At 36.8% G+C, this 17,188-nt stretch overlaps 1 protein-coding gene across 14 annotated transcripts in view; it reads left to right on the forward strand.

Annotated features, from left to right (window-relative positions):
- LOC120779182 (poly(rC)-binding protein 3) overlaps nucleotides 1-17,188 on the forward strand; it is a 252,098-nt gene that overhangs the window by 140,183 nt on the left and 94,727 nt on the right. For 2 of the 14 annotated variants that reach the window (XM_040111431.1, XM_040111428.1), the window contains one exon: nucleotides 56-115. The exons of the other annotated variants lie outside the window; for them this stretch is intronic. The gene's annotated coding sequence lies outside the window, so the exon portion shown is untranslated. The remainder of the gene's footprint in view (nucleotides 1-55; nucleotides 116-17,188) is intronic. 14 annotated transcript variants of the gene reach the window in all.

Here is a 17,188-nt window from a genome sequence, read left to right on the forward strand (position 1 = left end):
TAATTTTCTATCAAAAATAAATTTTGTGTTTAATGTTTTTTTATTTCTCTTCCAGGTAAATTATTGTACTTATTTGCCAACTGACTGTCTTCAAGCCACTAGATTGACTAAAAAGGTAACTCATTCGATTTTATTCGGTTTCTGTAAGCAAGATATAGTTTTAAAATCATGGCGGTACTATTGATCTGAAGTTTAGTCTGGGTTTTTATAAATCAAGTTAAATCAAAGTATGACTTTACCTACACTATTAATGTCGCGGAATCCTTCCAGCACGCAGATATCTAGGATATTCTTTCACTATTCCGACCACCATAAATAATTCAGCCAGGGTTCAAAAATTCATATGTTATTTGTTGGTACTGGTTGGTTCTGAGTAGACTGAGGGCAATGAGAATAAGTTTGATCGCATATCCGGCAGATCCACGAAGCAGGAATGGATCCGCAATTTTCCCCATCCAAAGACTGTCACTTTGGCAGCATACTTCGTTCTAAACCATTTTAGTTTTTCATCCTAGATCACTTTGCCGTTGCCATAGTTATTAGCTATTCTTCTTCTTCTTGGTTCAGGGGTTTTACCGTCCAAGGACTGTCACTTCGTCCACATTAAAAAAAATATTTTGGAGAAAAGTTTTTGTCGTTCTACATTTAGCGTAACTAATTCCATTAGTTTTGGTTACAGCGCTGTTTGGGATCCAGCTCCCATCAGCTTTCGCGTAAGCGCCCGCAATTGAACCGAAGTTCCGGTTTGTATTCATCGGTTTTCTTAGGTACGCGGTATTAGAATTGTTTGCTAACCTTCTTGAAGCTTCAGAACTACACGTTAGACCGCCTAACTAATATTCTTATCACCACAAATATTCTTAAAAGTTATTTTGTAAGCTCTCAAACCACTTCATACATTGTTTGAACTTTCCTAAAACGAAGTATACTTTCTACCATCCACTGTGCCCCAGTTGGCATATGAGTCCCACTGTGCTCGCACACAATATCCGCGTCGTGCCTGCGCATTTATTACTTGAAAGCATCACAACAATATAAACCCGAGTAAAAATTGCAAAAAATGGGAACGCTATAAAGTAAATATACTAAAAACTGACGGAGAGCCCCCACCCAGCGGTGCTGAGTAGACGAAGCGCGTGAGTAAGCGGCAGCGTGACTGAGCGCCGGTGGCGATGGCTGAGTGGAGTGGTGCGCTGGTGGGGCGTTGAGTGAATGAGCGTCGATTAAAGCGCTTGCTGAGTTCTGTTGTTGTGTTCTGCTTCTGGGCGCGTCTGACTAACACGCGAGCGCCGCTGTTGAGATTCAGCCTCAGATTTATTTTCATGGCAGCGATTTTTTAATGAGTTACTGCTGAGCGCGCTGCTTACCGCTCCAATGTGTTTTATAAAGTTGTGGCTTTTTTTTTGTAATTTTCGCAAATGTTGACGTTTCCATTGACGTTGCGCTTTGCTGTTGAGGTTTGTTGCTGCCTTTCATCGCATGTCATGCTTATACAAACACACACATACATACACATGCCAACGAACTCAAAGCGTTTGCGCGTGTGTGCGACACATTGTTGTGGTCGCCGCGACTCGTCGTTTGTGGTTGTGCCTATAAATACTTTAGCACTTTGCGTTGCCACCAGGAAACTGCACAACAACAAAAACACCAGCAATTGCATTTACGGCAGCGTATTACTGTCGCTGAACGCAGGCATCAACGCCGCCAGTGCCGATATTGCATTGGTGGGTCCAACAACGAAATGCGGTGCAACGCTCCCTAACCACCTCGCCGTCACTTCACTCGTCGCTTTGTAGTCCACGCATTTGCCTGCCGGCAATTGCAACACTGCATTTTTGTAGCGGTGCAACGAGTGTTGCTATACTTTTTGTAGGAACTGTTTACTTATTGACATGCATGAATGTATTGACGAAGTACGCACACACACACATATATATACAGTAGCATATTTTTTATACCCTATACAGGCTATATTAAATTGGCCACAAATTTTGTAACACGCAGCTGGACACAGTTCGAGACCCTATTTTTGAGCTATCAAGCTGGAATTTAGCGCATGTGATTTTCTCCTTACGAAGCTGCTAATTTGTCGGAATCGCCGATTTCGGGATATTATAACATATGGCTGCCATACAAACTGATAGATCAAATTTTAAACTTCGTATGGAAAACTTTCGTATTTGGCAAAATATCTTCACGAACTTTGGCACAGTGTTTTGTCTAAGGCAGCACTACAATCTTTGCACATATTATTGGAATCGATCCATGATAAGTTATAGTTGTCATTCAAATGGAAAGATCAAAATAAAGTTGTTGGATGCAAGGTAGGGTATTATAGCTTCAGTGCAGCTGCAGTAAACTTTTTTTCTTGATTTTCCATGCTATTGCAATTTTCATACACTATTATTGTTGTTGTTGTAAAATGTCGTCGACACCGCAACATGCAACTCAACGTTGCATTACCTCATCATCTGCGCCGCCGCGCAGCAATAGAATGCAATGACTTGCTATACGCCAAGCTATAATCTAAAGGCAACAACATAGTAAGCACTTGGTGTTGCAGCGTCAGTCATTACAGTCATCAGCGCCACAATCATTGCCATTGTTATTGCCAAGTCGAGATTGCAATTGCAGGTTGGCCGCTCGGCGCTGTAATGCATGCATGCAGCTACAACAACAACAACAGCAGCAACTACTGCTTTGACTAGTGATTGCTGTTTGCGCATTCGCATGCCGTGCACATATGCGTGTTGTTGAAATGTAAAAGCGAGTATTCGCAGTTTACTTTATACTTTATATATGTATGTGTTTATGTGTGTGTGTGTTGTCAGCATCTCCGCAGTCGACATTTAGGTACAGCATACAAATAGTGTATATCTGCCTTGACTTCTATAGGCATTTCTAACAGACGCGGCCGCAGCCTACAGCGCATTTGTTTTTGTTGTTTTTCAATTGCTAGTTTTTGCAATAGTACAGTTGCTTATTTGTTTATATGCATGTGTGTGTGTGAGTAACGTCTACTTTTTTCACTGTCTGCCTAAGTTTGTATGCGTGTGTAACTAACGCACACATATGCCTCCCCAAACACACACTCATATTAGTATATTGGTATATACATATATCCAAACAGTCACAATATTTACCCATTCGTCTGCCATAACTTTTTTCTGCCTTTTGTCGCAATTGCGAATGAATATTTACGTGAGTTTTAATAGGAAATCTGCAGCTAAAATGGAACTTGCTTCTAGCAGGTTTGCTCCAGCACAATATTACAAAACAAAAAAAGAACATATGTACATATTTACAGTTGCTAAAATTGGTGTGTTTGTGTGGCCGCTTAGTTGGTTTAAAGTGCGCTGAAAGTACGTTTGGAATTCTTGTGGTTTTAGACCTGCCTTATATGTCTTGATTTAATAAGGTCATTGCTGCTTAGTTTAAGAGTTCTTTGGTGGGTAATTATTTCGAAATTGTGCGCTGAAATTTGTACTGTGAACAAATTTTGTACTGAACCTCAATTTCAAAGTTATCTAGAAAATATCAGTCTTTGTAGTACCGGAAATTTGAAATACGTCCACAACCGTATAAATGGCCCTGAGAATTCCCAATATGCCGGCGAATGCTTCAAAATATTTGTCTGCTTTATTGTAGTGATTATTATTTAACTACTTTCGTCTTTTTTTTTCGCTTGCTTAAGTTATATGCATATTTATTGCCGTTTAACCGATTTAAATTTCCCAAGCTCTTTGATACACTCCAAAATCCCTTATAAGCGCACTCCGACTAACATGTGATCTTATCTTATCGCCAAATAATTATCAAATATGGACTTATCAATGCATAAATTATTATTCTATAACTTGTTGGCTTCGGCGCTTGTTATTTTAGTTAGTAATATCTTGTTATTTGATTATTATTTGTTTGATTATTTGTACGTCGAAATCATGGATCAGTTAAATGCTTAAGTACTCTTAATACAGTTGGTACTTGTTATTGTTGAGTAGTTGAATGTAATAATTTTTATATTTTTTATAATTCTTATCATTTATTATTATTAATTTTTAAGTTTTTCTAATTTTTTAAGTTAATTGTTTCGTTCCTTTTTTTAATAAAATTTGTTATTTTTTTAATATTATTTCCATAAAGTGTAATTTTTCTTTTCTTATGTAATGAAATTTTTTCAATAAATTTTAACATTTTTCTTAATTTTTTACTATTATTTAACTAATTTATTTATAATCTTTGATATTTTTTTAAATTTTTGTCTCTAAAGTTTAATTTCTTCTGTTTTCATTTAATGAAATATTATTTAATTAATTAATTTTTTTAATTTTGAAATTTTTAAAAATATTTTTTCAATAAATTTAAAGTTTTGGTTTAATAATTTATTATTTCATTAAAGATTCTAATTAAATAATTTTTGTTTTAAATATATGGAACTTTATATACATACATACATATGTATATAATATATTCTGGATTTTTATATAATATTATAATTTTTTTTTATATAATAATTTTATGTAGTTTTTAATAAACTAATTAATTAATTTTGTATTTATTTGTTTTTTTTTAATATATTTTTTCTGAAATTTCAGTTTTTTAATTGTTTCTTTTTTTAATTAACAGAATTTTATTTCTAATTTTTTGGATTTTTTTTATTTCTATTTATTTTTACTGTTCAGGATGTTAAGATTAATTTTTAATATTTAATACATTTCTTTATTTATTCTAAATTAGTAAACTCTTTTTTATTAATTTTTGTTATATTTTTTCAATAAAGATTAATAATTTATTATTAAATTAATTAAATCGTTTTTTTGTTATTTAATAAAATTTTGGAATTTTAGTATATCTTGTTTTTTGTTTTTATATTTTTTACTAATCTTTTGGTATTTTTAATTTTGTTTTTCTTTTTTATATAATTGTGGCCTGCTCAGAGTATAACAATTTTTTTAAATTTTTTTTTAATAATTTTTATATTTTGTTTAATTGTTTTTTTATAACTTTTTTTGAATATTTTTTATTTTTTTTTTCTAATTTGCTTATTATTTTCTAAAATAAATTGCCAACAAAATATATTCACAAAAAAAATATTTCTTTTTATATTAGATCAAATATTTTTATAATTTTGATATTTTTTTCAAAATATTTTTCAAATAAATTTTAATTTTTGGTTTATTAATTTTTTTTTATTATTTTTTTTAATATTTTTTATGTATTATCTTAATTTTTTTGGCATTTTTTTAAATAATTTATTAAATTCTGTAAATTTCCACATTAAATTTTCCACGCCCAACCCCACTGACTTTTGTCGGCATAAATATTTTCTGCATTGAATTTTTTTTATTTCTCGCAATATTTCTCATTAAAATGTGCAAAAAAAAGCGTAAAACATGTGATAAAAAAGAGGAATATTTCGCATGCACTCATTCACCGTGCTGATTAACTAGCGCTGTCCCGCCTAAATAACTGACTTCTCTACATTTTCTGTAAATAACATGGATGCACATGCTTGCACGCACACACACACACACACGCGTGTCAGTGTGTGTTAGTGACTTTTTGTTTGCTTACTTTGGCATGCAAACACCTATGAAAATCGAGTGCAAACAGCCTCCACCCACAGCGCTTCGATGCTTTCATAAATGCACACACACTCATCTACGGCTGCAAGGTTACACACACAGCTTCGCGATTCCAGTGTTTTCAATATTTTCTTTTTCAATTCGCAGTCGCATTATACATACATATGTATGTACTTATATATGTGTATGTATGTTTTTATAAAATAATATTTCGCTGCACTTTTTATGCGCCACCTGCCAGCGGCGCACCACCCTTCCTACCCTCCACCCCACCATATGTATTATACCTGCAGGTTTGCTTGTTATTTTATTTAATATTCTATTTTTTCTATTTTTATTTTTACTTTTTGCCTTTCATCAGTGATTTTAGTCGCATATTTTTGCGCTTTCTATTTTTCCACATATTTTTGCAAGTGCATCGTTCCCTTCTGCCACCGCATTGGCAGCGCCATTCACGTAAGCAGGGTTGCACATATTTATTTCTGCGTGTGTTTGTGTGTGTGTCGTGAAAGCTGTCACTGCGTCATTTAATATTTTTCATAGTCGTTGCTTTTACTTGTTGTTGCCATTGCAATTGCACCGCTGCTTGCACGCGTTGTGTGAGTGCATCTTGCCCCCCACACACACACACATGCAAATCTGCGCCGCTTGGCTGTTGGCAGCCTGTCAGCGCTATAGACAACTTTGCCGCAGCTTAACGGTGTGCACTTTTCGCCACTTTCCGGCTGTTGTTGTTGTTGTAGCTGCTGCACTTTTATGGTATTTGTCGGTGCGCTGGCATTACTTGCCTCCGCCCTATCCCTTCCACCTCCCAATATCAGTGCGTGGCTTACGCTCTCCTCACACAGCTTACGAGCGCTATCAAACACATCTGCCTTGTACCGTTTTCACCGTTGTAGCAGCATCTTTGTCGCTACTCTTGCTACTGTCACTGGCACTGACATTTGCTGATTTTCCTCTCGCTCGTGTTTGCCTTGTTTTGCACATTTTTCAATATTGTTCTCACACACGCTGCAGCACGTACAATGTTGCATTTGTTTTTGTGCGCGCTATATTACACAAATATTTTGTTTGTGCGCCCGGTACGCCCCTCCGGCGCAATATGGCTCCCGCGAGTGATCCATCCCGTTTTTGTTTGACCACTGGCAGTAATATCCTTTCCCGCAGCGTAATAATATAAGCATTTTTTACTTTACATTTCTTTCAAAGTTGCTAAAGCACAATGGGAAGGGGCGAGCGCTGCTTGCAAAGTGAAAAATCTCCATAAATCATTTGAGGTCCAGGCTTTGACGTCCGGGCAACTCTTTAACAGCATTGGCTGGCATGAACTTACATAAATGCCAGCTATAAAATATTATGTTAGACTAAATAAACACGTAGTGCTAACCCTTGCCCGGTGTTTGCTTAGCAGTCCGCTTGAGCCGCTTGCAAAACTTATCAGCTTGCAACTGAATACTCGTGGCAACTGGTTTTTATTTAAATTGTGCTAAAATTTACTTCTTATTGCCTTAAGGAATTGTCTTGCATGTTCTTCCGAGTCTATAAACAGCAGTCTTATGCAGAATGAACTGAAAGCACAGCCAGGTATCGTCTAAAATATAACTTAAAAATATACTTATGGGTTAGATCTATGTAATTGCTTTCTCTGTACTCAAAGTAACCTGGCTCTAGAAGCTGCAGTCCAAATTCACTTGAAACGAATAACTGGTGAACCATTGAAAACTCAAAATTTTTTGTGCCAGGTCTGCCTTATAAGCAATTATTCATCCCTACTTTAAAAATTTGTTAATGCTTGCGTGTCTTCCCTGTTGAGTTTCGAGCGGAGGAGAGCTTAACTGCGAGTTTAAGAGCTTGCTCAACCCAAAACATAAAGATAGTAGAGACTATTAAATGAGCTCCCCCATATGTAGCTAGTACGTCTGAAGTAAGGCAAAAGGCCAGAAAGCAGCAGGGGGTGTGTTTTAGTGGGTACATCAACGATCCCTATATGGTACGAAGGCATTTCGAATAATTCAGATCCAATTGACGATCTAAAAGTGGTAAGCTGAACTGCCATACAAACTGAACGATCGGAATCGTACTTGTATGGGATACTTTCTCATTTGACGAGGTATCTTTACGAAATTTGACATTATTAATTTTCCAAAGCATCGCTACATACTTCGAAGAAATGGTTCAAACCAAATCACTATAGCATATAGCTGCCATACAAACTGACCAAACTAAACCAATTTATTGTATAAAAAGTATTCTATTTGTGAAAGGTATTACAGTGACCGAAGTTAACATTTTTTTCTTTTTTTGTATATTGGGTGTGTCAATATTATTACTGTTATTGCAATTCAGTTTTATGAACTCAAATATTTACCTTTCCATGTTATTGCCACAAGGATTAAAGTGCGCAAAGCCAAATATAAACACAAAACGTTTGAGTGAAGTATTTTTTTGCAAACATTTTTCTACTCATATTAATTTTCTTCCAGTTGGGCAGCATTATTATTAGTTTTCAAACTTAGCCACATTTTTTAATCCCTTCAAAAAGTCACGCTTACTGCACCAGGAATACACGGCTTAGATTGTTAGTAGTTATTGCATACCTAAGTGCCACATTTAGCGCCTCACTCAAGCGCTCGCTACTTTTCGTGTAGCTGGCAGCACCGAAATAACTGTCCACTAACCATAAATTCCAACAGTGCATCAGCGTGCGTAGTTCCTTTGCTAGGATACACTTTTAGCGAGTTTGCACTGATTTTTACCAACCACATTCCAGCGCTTGCTTTTTTGCATAGTGCTCTTACTATAGATACATATGTGCCCAGCTGCTGACCAAACCAGAGTTTTCCATCTATTTTTACGTTATTCTTTCGGCAGCTATTGCAAGCACCTGCATTTCTACTTTATCTGCTGAATTCTGTTGGCAGTGCATTTTTCTGATATACTCCCTGTTGTTCGAGCTCTGGGGCAATAGCTCTAAATGCCAGTCTTTAAATTCCATTATTTTGGCATTTTGTGCGCTCAATCATTTTTGGTATATATTTTTTCACTCACACCCCTCACTCGTCCTCCTTCACCGTTATCACATTCTTCTACTAGCTCGGAAAAGCACTGAGCACAAATATTTTTCCCCAAAGTGTGTTTTTTTTTTCCAAACTTTACTCGCCCCACCAGCCCAGCCCAGATTTCACTTGCACAATTTCTGCTATTCATTCACCTCCGCTACCTTCGTGTTGTAACTGACCTATGCGTCGGTAAGCGTGCGCTGCTGCCTGCGTGTGTGTACGCATTGCCAACCCTCTGTCGTTCACTTTCTTGACTCGCTTGTTTTGATTTAATATTTTTGGCTACAAACATGCTACCAACACAACCCATCCAGCAAGTCAGCCAGCCAACCATCCAACCGTCCGTCCGTCTGTCTGTTATTGCTTGTAATGTGACCTCAACCGTAGTGCATGCAGCTACTTCGCTCGCTATCCATTTCCCCAACCGTTTTCATATTTATATTTCGACTAATAGCACTTTTGGCTATGACAACTAAGAAACAACCAAAAAGCGACTGCAAGTAAGGTTGCTGCAAATTCTATTCGAAACGGAAATTCTCTTTCACCGTATGATATGCTTTTTCGATATTCTAATGACTTAATTATACCAGTTTGTGACGTTTAAACCAGTTGTTTGATTGATGCGCCAATTTTATGCGGTTGTATTCAAAGTATGTTATTATATTTGTACGTTGTTGAAGTGGTATAAATGCTCTCTACTCGATTTTCAGTTGATTGTGCGTATCAGCAGACTAAAAGATCTGATGTTAGTCGTAATTATACCAGTTTATGCCATTTATATCAGTTTTTTGTTCGATTCGTCATATCCAAAACCTTGAATATTCTAAGATAGGAGATTTATCTGGGTTTCTTCAATATTATATTTCATACTCAAAGGTCGGCGATTCGAAAAGTGGTATCATTGCTCTCTACTGGATTTTCAGTTGCTTGTAGGTATCACCAGACTCAAAGGGCTGATGGTAGTCTTAATTATACCATTTCACATCATTTAGATCAATTTTTTTCGACTCGCCATTCTCAAAAGTCTGACGATTCGAAGACAGCAAAAGTTAATCAATTTTATACCTTACAAGCTCAACTCTTTTAAATGGTATATATGCTATTTGGTTACACCATTCTATTTCATTTATACCAATTCCACGTTCGATTCGACACTTTAAATTGAGGAAAACATATGTTTTTTCTATCAACCTGCACGACACATGGGTATAAAAAGTGAACAGCCATTCCATTTAGTATACACCTTTTTCTTGCTGATATTCACTCTGTTGACAGTTAAATTGACTTTAGTGTCCTTCATTGCGTTTTGCCTTACCCCATTTCTGTTTGTTCCAATCTGCATTTTTTGTAATATCTGCCCTTCTCTGTTTTATTTGGCATTTTCTAAGAAAAATCAAATGTACTCGGTTTCCCTTCTTTGCTCTAAATATTTATAGTCTTTCGTTGCTGAAAGACATGCAGAAATGGCATTCATATTAAAATTGCTCACCTCAACATATGGCAACAACTAAGAGTTGCAATCACAAAATGAAGTCTTACCTTGCTTGAAATGTAATATTTTTAAGGTTTTTCTTTGTGCTTTTTTGTTGTGAGCTTGGTTATCTGCACGCTGTTTACTTGCTCGTCCATACTTGACCGTTTTCAATATTTTTTTCTCTTTGAGTGCATGAGTTTGGCTTGCTTTTGAGGTTTGGGTATTAGGTATTTGATTGTTGATGGCTGCGCAATCAATAAATAATTTGCAGTAGTTCGTGCCTAATTGGATGTATTTCAAGTAGAACTCATTCTCAAAACGAATATTTCCGATTTCATTATTACCTTTTTTGAAAAGTATACCGAAACTTGAGAAACAACGTCGATTCAGAAACTTTGTACTTCTGAAATTAAATGTCGAAGTAATAGAAGACTTGCTGAATTTATACTTTTTGTGTTCAGCTGTGGAAAAGGTGCGCTAAAGCTCTCACAGTGATTCATTCATACCGAAAATAGGTCGGTAACTCTATACTTGTATGCCTCGACAGTTCTGCCATACTAACAGAATTATTCCGCTCACATACCCCCGAGAGATTTGTGGGGAGTCGCTGTAGAATAGGCGTAGCTCGCTTTTTCTCGGTTGAATCGGAGCTCAAGTGGAGGGTTGCAGGTGGAGCTCTCAATCAACTCCTGTTTCAGACTTCCAGACATTTGTAGTAACCTTTGTAGTATCTTCTTTCAAGCAGAAGTGGCAGCCATCAAGGCGCCAGCAGATGAGCTGCTTTTAAGGAGGTTTGCATCAACTCCGAGCTGCTATACAAGCCTTGAGCTCGCTGTCAGTGAGCTCAAAACTAATCAAGAAGCACCTGACCTCATTAACAGTGACAATAAGCTGCTTCCATATTAAACTTGTCTGGCTGCCTAGCCACAGCGGACTCGTAGGAAATTGTAAGCCGACGTGCTGGCAAGAAAAGGCACCCGTACCCATCAGGATGGAAATGAGGAGGTGTTCTCTTATCTTCGTACATTCGGACGCTGGATATATGGGCTTTGCGTTAATGATAGACGTCCTAACATGACACTATCTAATTGGTTCTCATACGGTGTGGCTAAAGATTTTTGAGGACGCAACTTGTCAAAGTTGCAATGACGAAAATGAGGTGGAAACAGCTAGACACTTTCTCCTCCACTGTCCACCCTTCGCCAGTCTAAGTTTGAAGTGCCTTGGTTGCCAAACTTTTTACGATCCGGGCAAATTGATGGAATAGATAAAAGACGTCTCTATAAATTTGTGGCTGGCTCTAGGCATTCGATATGCAATGGTCTGTTTGATCCACTTGATATAGCAGCCCATGTGGTATTATTCGTGGCTTCGCGAATACGCAACCTATTTTCCTAACATAATCTATGTATATATGAAGAGACCGAGAGTCGGCTTGTGATGATCTGCAACTACGTCAGAAAAGAAGCTTACTTCATATCGGGTAGGAGGACAACCAGGGACGAACTAAATTCGAAAGAACCCTAATTTTCAATCAAAAATTCCCACGTCAAAATATCAAATTTTTTTAAAGAGTCAGTAGGCTTTATATATCTGTTGAAATCTCTACTTTTTGATAGTATAAAAAGTTTATAAATGTATAAATCTGAAATTATCGCTCATTTAAGACTGCGTAATGATTTTATCTGCTGATTTTTCATCTGCCAGAACTTTAAAGCTCTATAATCCCATGAAAACAATTTTCAATATTTTCGCGTCTAAATTTCTTCCCACTTATTCTCCAAGCGTAGTTCCAAATCCTGTTAAATGTGAAAAATTAATTTCCCTGCATATTAAATTGATATTATTTAAAAATATGCAAACATGAAAATTCAATTGTGCAAACAACAACAAGCGCGTTCTGGCTTGTTTGCTTTGAAATTCTATTTATTTATTTTTTTTTTTAATTTTTTCTACCCTACAACAGCAGCTTGGTCTATGCGCACTTGTCTACAGTAAAACAAAAAAATAAAAAAACCAACAACAATAACGCCATTACATATTTGCGGAGTGCATTAAAAATTAAATTATGAAAAATTAAAATATAATTTCAAATAAAAATGGAAATTACATTGGAGCTTTCACTAGAAGTTATTACGCGCTTTTTCTCACTTCTACTTGAGTGCGTGTGCGTATGCGGGCGTTTGTGGCGGCAAGTGCCAGTATTATATCCAAGCACGTTGCAGGGAATTCAGGGAATTAGTTGCCAAAGGACACAATGCAACATAACACTTCGAACTGCCCGCCTGCCGCACAATATTTACCCCGCTAAGCATAACAGGGAGCACGGGAGACTATGCTGTGGCATTGGCTTAGGACGTTTGTCACACTGACAAGCAGCCAGACAACCAAAAGCCGCGCTTCCTGCGCTTAAATGAATGAATAAATAAATGTAAATGGCAAAATGGAGTGCCGGCACTGACACACACACACCACCACCAAAGGGCCCTCATAAAAACTGTGCTATTTCCATCTTTTCTTTATTGTTATAAAGTGGTGTGAAAAATGTAAAAACAAAAAATTATATAAAGCTCGGCATGCCCGTCCCAGCTTGGCGGCTAAGTAAAAGCGCACATTAAAGCGAATGGAAAAAATGCAGCGCTAAATTAAAATGGAAATGAAAGCAAACAAAATTAAATATGAAACCTGAAAAAATCCAAAAATATCTACTCATAACTGCTGAGTTGCTGAGGGCTAGATAAAAGTACTCTGCTGTTAAGCTGTTTAAATTGTGCGATAATTGTATAGTGAGTGTACTTATATTCTAAAATTAAAAAGAAAAACGATAATGTCAGCCATGACAGTAATACACTTTGAAAGTCTATATAATTCAATTATCACAGTGTGCTTCAAAGCGCCATTTAATTTTCAATCTACATATTTTTTGTCACATTCCCAAAGAATTTCTTTAAAATGGTCGCATTATTTGCACTCAAGATTTCATATTATTCTTTTTATATATTTTCTTCAAGTTCTCTTTGAACTAAGCACTTCTAGTTGAATGACATATTTTTTGATAATTCTGCATATGTTTAATTCATAAGAGAATTGAGATTTCATTGAAATATATTATATATTCATATCCAAAATAAAATTCGCATAATATGCCGTCATAAATAGGAAAGACCTTCTGTTATCTACATATATTTTGCTTTCTCTCTCCCAACAATTTCTATTCCTTGATTAAATTCCACTTCGACAATAATCTAATATCATTTTCCACCATAAATTTGAAGTGGTCAGATTATATTTAATCTATTTATTAAGCTAGACTGTCGTCACTGCCGTTAGAGATTTACAAAACAGCTGTTTTTGACACAAAAATTCACATCGTTTAATATTTATTAAGCGAACACATTGTAAGTAGATTTCGGATACATAAGCTTCAAATATGCTCAAGTCTCATTTTTGTATGGCGAAGGATCGCTAAATCTACTATATTGGTGCGATAATCTACTCAACAGCCTAAGTCTTGTTATTGAGTGTCAGTCAGAACATTTATGATAATCGGCATAGTTTAAAGGTGCTTCCGAACGAATGGATCTTTCTACATTTATAACACTGCCGACTAATTTCAAGTATGAGTGAACATATTCTTAAGTTTTGGCGCTCATTTTAAATATCTGTCGGTCTCCTCATGATGAAGTAGCAAACCTTACTGAACTTACTGACAATATTTGACACAAATTCGTAAGCAAACATGGTCCCCTCGAACAGTCAACATCAAGTTTTTGTTGTTGTAGCGGCAGAAAACATTCCTCAAGTAATTTGGAGGAATACTATCGGTTTGACAGTCCTTGGCCGGATATAAATCCGGGTCCGATCCAATTACATAGACTCGACTACCGCGGGAAGGGATCAAAATCACGTCATCTCTATTGGTATACGCTTTATATTGAATTAGAAACTAATAATTTGTTATTACGACATGGTTGTTATACCAACTAAGGATGTAATAGTCGGAAGTCATTGCCTACAATTAGGCGCAAAGTTAATAAAGTACTCATTTCTTACCAATTTTTTTAAAATAAATTTGTGTTATATGTTTTAATAAAATATTTTTAAAAATAATTAAATTAGTATTCCGCTAATTTTTTGGGCCAGTAAAAGCATATTTTATTTACTTTTTCTAAATAAGACAAATTATAACAACCGCAATTACGTCCAAATATGCGTTTTAATTAGATTAAAATAATATCTTATTCATTAATAAAAATAACAGAGTTTGCTCCAGCTTAAGAAAGCATAAAAATTTTTCGACAACCTCCTTTTAATGTCCCCAGAGAGCTTAAGCACTCTACTGAATCATAAGCGGACAGAACAGTTACAGCTTCTTCACTCAAATCCTAACACTCAAAATTTTATTTGCGTCACCCCCTCCGTCACCGCCACCCGACACAGCTGCCTCTCGCTGATTGATATTATATAACTCGTCCGAACATTTAATAACTTCGAGAAAATTAAAAGGCGAAAGAACACGCGTTGAAAAGTTTGTGGGCGGGATTGGGGAAAAAAATAAAATAAAACGCGCGCTGCGTGAGCGTTTTAGCAATTTCGTTTAAATTTTAATTTTCCTCATAACTTTTTATGCATTTGCTCAAGCGCTCACTGGTCCAGCCACCAGCTGCTATGGTGCCTTGACTGACTGTTTGCTGTCCAGCGCTGTCGTCAAGCTACTAGATAAAATTAAAATCGCAACAACAAGGCATAAAACACTAAAAATTGCGCATTTCCGTTGTTGCACATTGCGCCGGCCGCAACACCGCGGCCCCCGCTGCCAACTTACCACCAGCACCGCACACTGGGTCAGCAGTTACGCACTCGCATTTATTGTCGTTTGCTTGTTATTGCTGTTGTTGTTGTGGTTTGTTATTAGTGTCGCTTTTTTACTTGTGTTGTGGTTTCTTAGTGTTGTTGTTGCTGTTGTTTTATTACTTGCCTTTTGCAGCATTGCCTCGCAATAATTTCAATTTCATTACGCGGACGCCGCATGTGGGCACTTTAGCGCAGCGAAATTAATTTTGCGCGCACAAATTCTTTATAAAGCAAATTATTTTTGTCATTCTCATTTGGTGGCTTGTTCTCTCAGTGCCTACATAACCATTTGACGTTTCTCGCTTCGTTTAGCGACCAAAATAATTACCTTAATTCCTCTATCTAAAAAATCAGCGAAGGAGGCACTTGTATCCTATTTGCTTGGCGTCCCAAAATTTGATTGATTGCTGTTCGTAAGTTTTCGCTTTACGCTCTCCTTGCACGCTTTACTCTTATTGCTGCTAATTTCATAATAATTTCTGCGCAGTTTTTTTTTCTTTGGTTTTCTGTCATTCCTTTTTCGTGCGCGCCTCCATTAACCACATCATCAACGGCGCAAACAATCGGAAACTTTACCTTCAGCCACTACGTCATAGCTCCACACACAAAACCGTAATTTCAGCGCGCGCTCGCCTGCCAGCCTGCTCGGTATACGCTGCCACGTTTTGTTTGCGCGGCCGCTGATTTCCTTCCGGCACGCACATTAGCACGCCTATAATTGGCTCGGTTAAACGTGCACGTATCACTATTTAGACAATTTGGCTTAGCAAATAAATGTTATATGTTATACCAGCAAGCGTGGCGCTCGCCATTCTGAAACATAGCGCTTCTCTTCTCGCCTCGAAATTTAATTTTCATATTTGTATTGCCTGGCTTTCGCCTTGAGCGTAGCTTTTGTATCATTCTAGCACACGTCTACATTGATTTTCTCATCTCCGTCGCCTTATCGCCTTTGCCACATCATGTGTTTCTGTGCTCTTGAGTCCCTGCCGCTCTGCAAATCCCCGCGTTGTTCGTACCTAATGACGTTCTTCGTTTACTCACTTGAATTGTTAACTTTCTTCCAAAAGTACTTTGCTATTCTTTAACCATTTTGCGCATTTATCATTGTCTTCATTTCGGTCTTATGGAACGCAAGTGTATATATGTACATACATATATCTAATAAAAGTACAACCCACACCCACTCATGTTCATACTCATATTTATATTTCCACTACACGTGTTTACTTACCCACTCTTCCAGTTAGTTTTCACATACACGCTTTCTCTCTCCCGCCCTTGCTGCCTCCGCCATTAAGTCCTCAGCGCAATTTATTCCCATCAGTGCCAATCTATGCATTGTTAAACTGACTGACAATCAAATCTCATCATTCTCAGCTGCACCCTGTCTGTCCCGCATAATGCGCTATTACTAATAAGACTTATGAATATACCAGATATGTCTCATATACATGTATATGTATGTACTTATGTAGTAAAATGGTTGTAACAAGAGCGAAAGGCACTGATTTCAGCTGTAAACTTTCCAAAATTAGTTGTTATGGAGCTAGACCTCGGTTAAACATTAAATGTGGGAACCCTAGAGAAACACGGTAAAATGTCCACTAGTCAATATCCGGAACTTCCAGTCTCGGAAACCCTAAAAAAATATCTAACAGATCTTCTAAACCCGTAAAATCTTTGTTGCCAGTAAATATTAAACTTCAACTCGAAGCCATAGTTATTCAAAAGTCGGTTAGCGGACTATATGTAGAGAAAAAAGTACATCTGTGCGAGTGTTCAAAAGTCATGTTCAAAAACTAACCCACAAGAACACGTTTTTGACGCTTACAAGTCCAATTACGTTATGAGATTGCTTAATGAGCTACTATAACCTCAAAGGATCGGCTCTAAGGTCAGGTTCTGCAAAACTAACCCCAATTTTTTGAATTTACAAACTAATTGATTAACAGAACTAAGATTTAAAAAATACCTTAATCTTTGACTACAAAGAATCGACTCAAAGATCAAGTTCTACAGGTAATAAAGTGATGGTAGACCGCTTAGATTCTCTCAAGAGTGTTCAGACTACTGGAGCTGACAGATTTTAGATTAGGCTAGGTAATACTGGCTGGCAGTCAGGACATGGATCTACTGGTCCTTAGTAAACTCAGATTTATTCTTTTTATATTTTGTGCCTTCTACCTTCCTTATAAATGCCAAATTTGCCG

Source organism: Bactrocera tryoni, chromosome 5 (assembly GCF_016617805.1).
Source record: "Bactrocera tryoni isolate S06 chromosome 5, CSIRO_BtryS06_freeze2, whole genome shotgun sequence".
NCBI lineage: Eukaryota > Metazoa > Arthropoda > Insecta > Diptera > Tephritidae > Bactrocera > Bactrocera tryoni.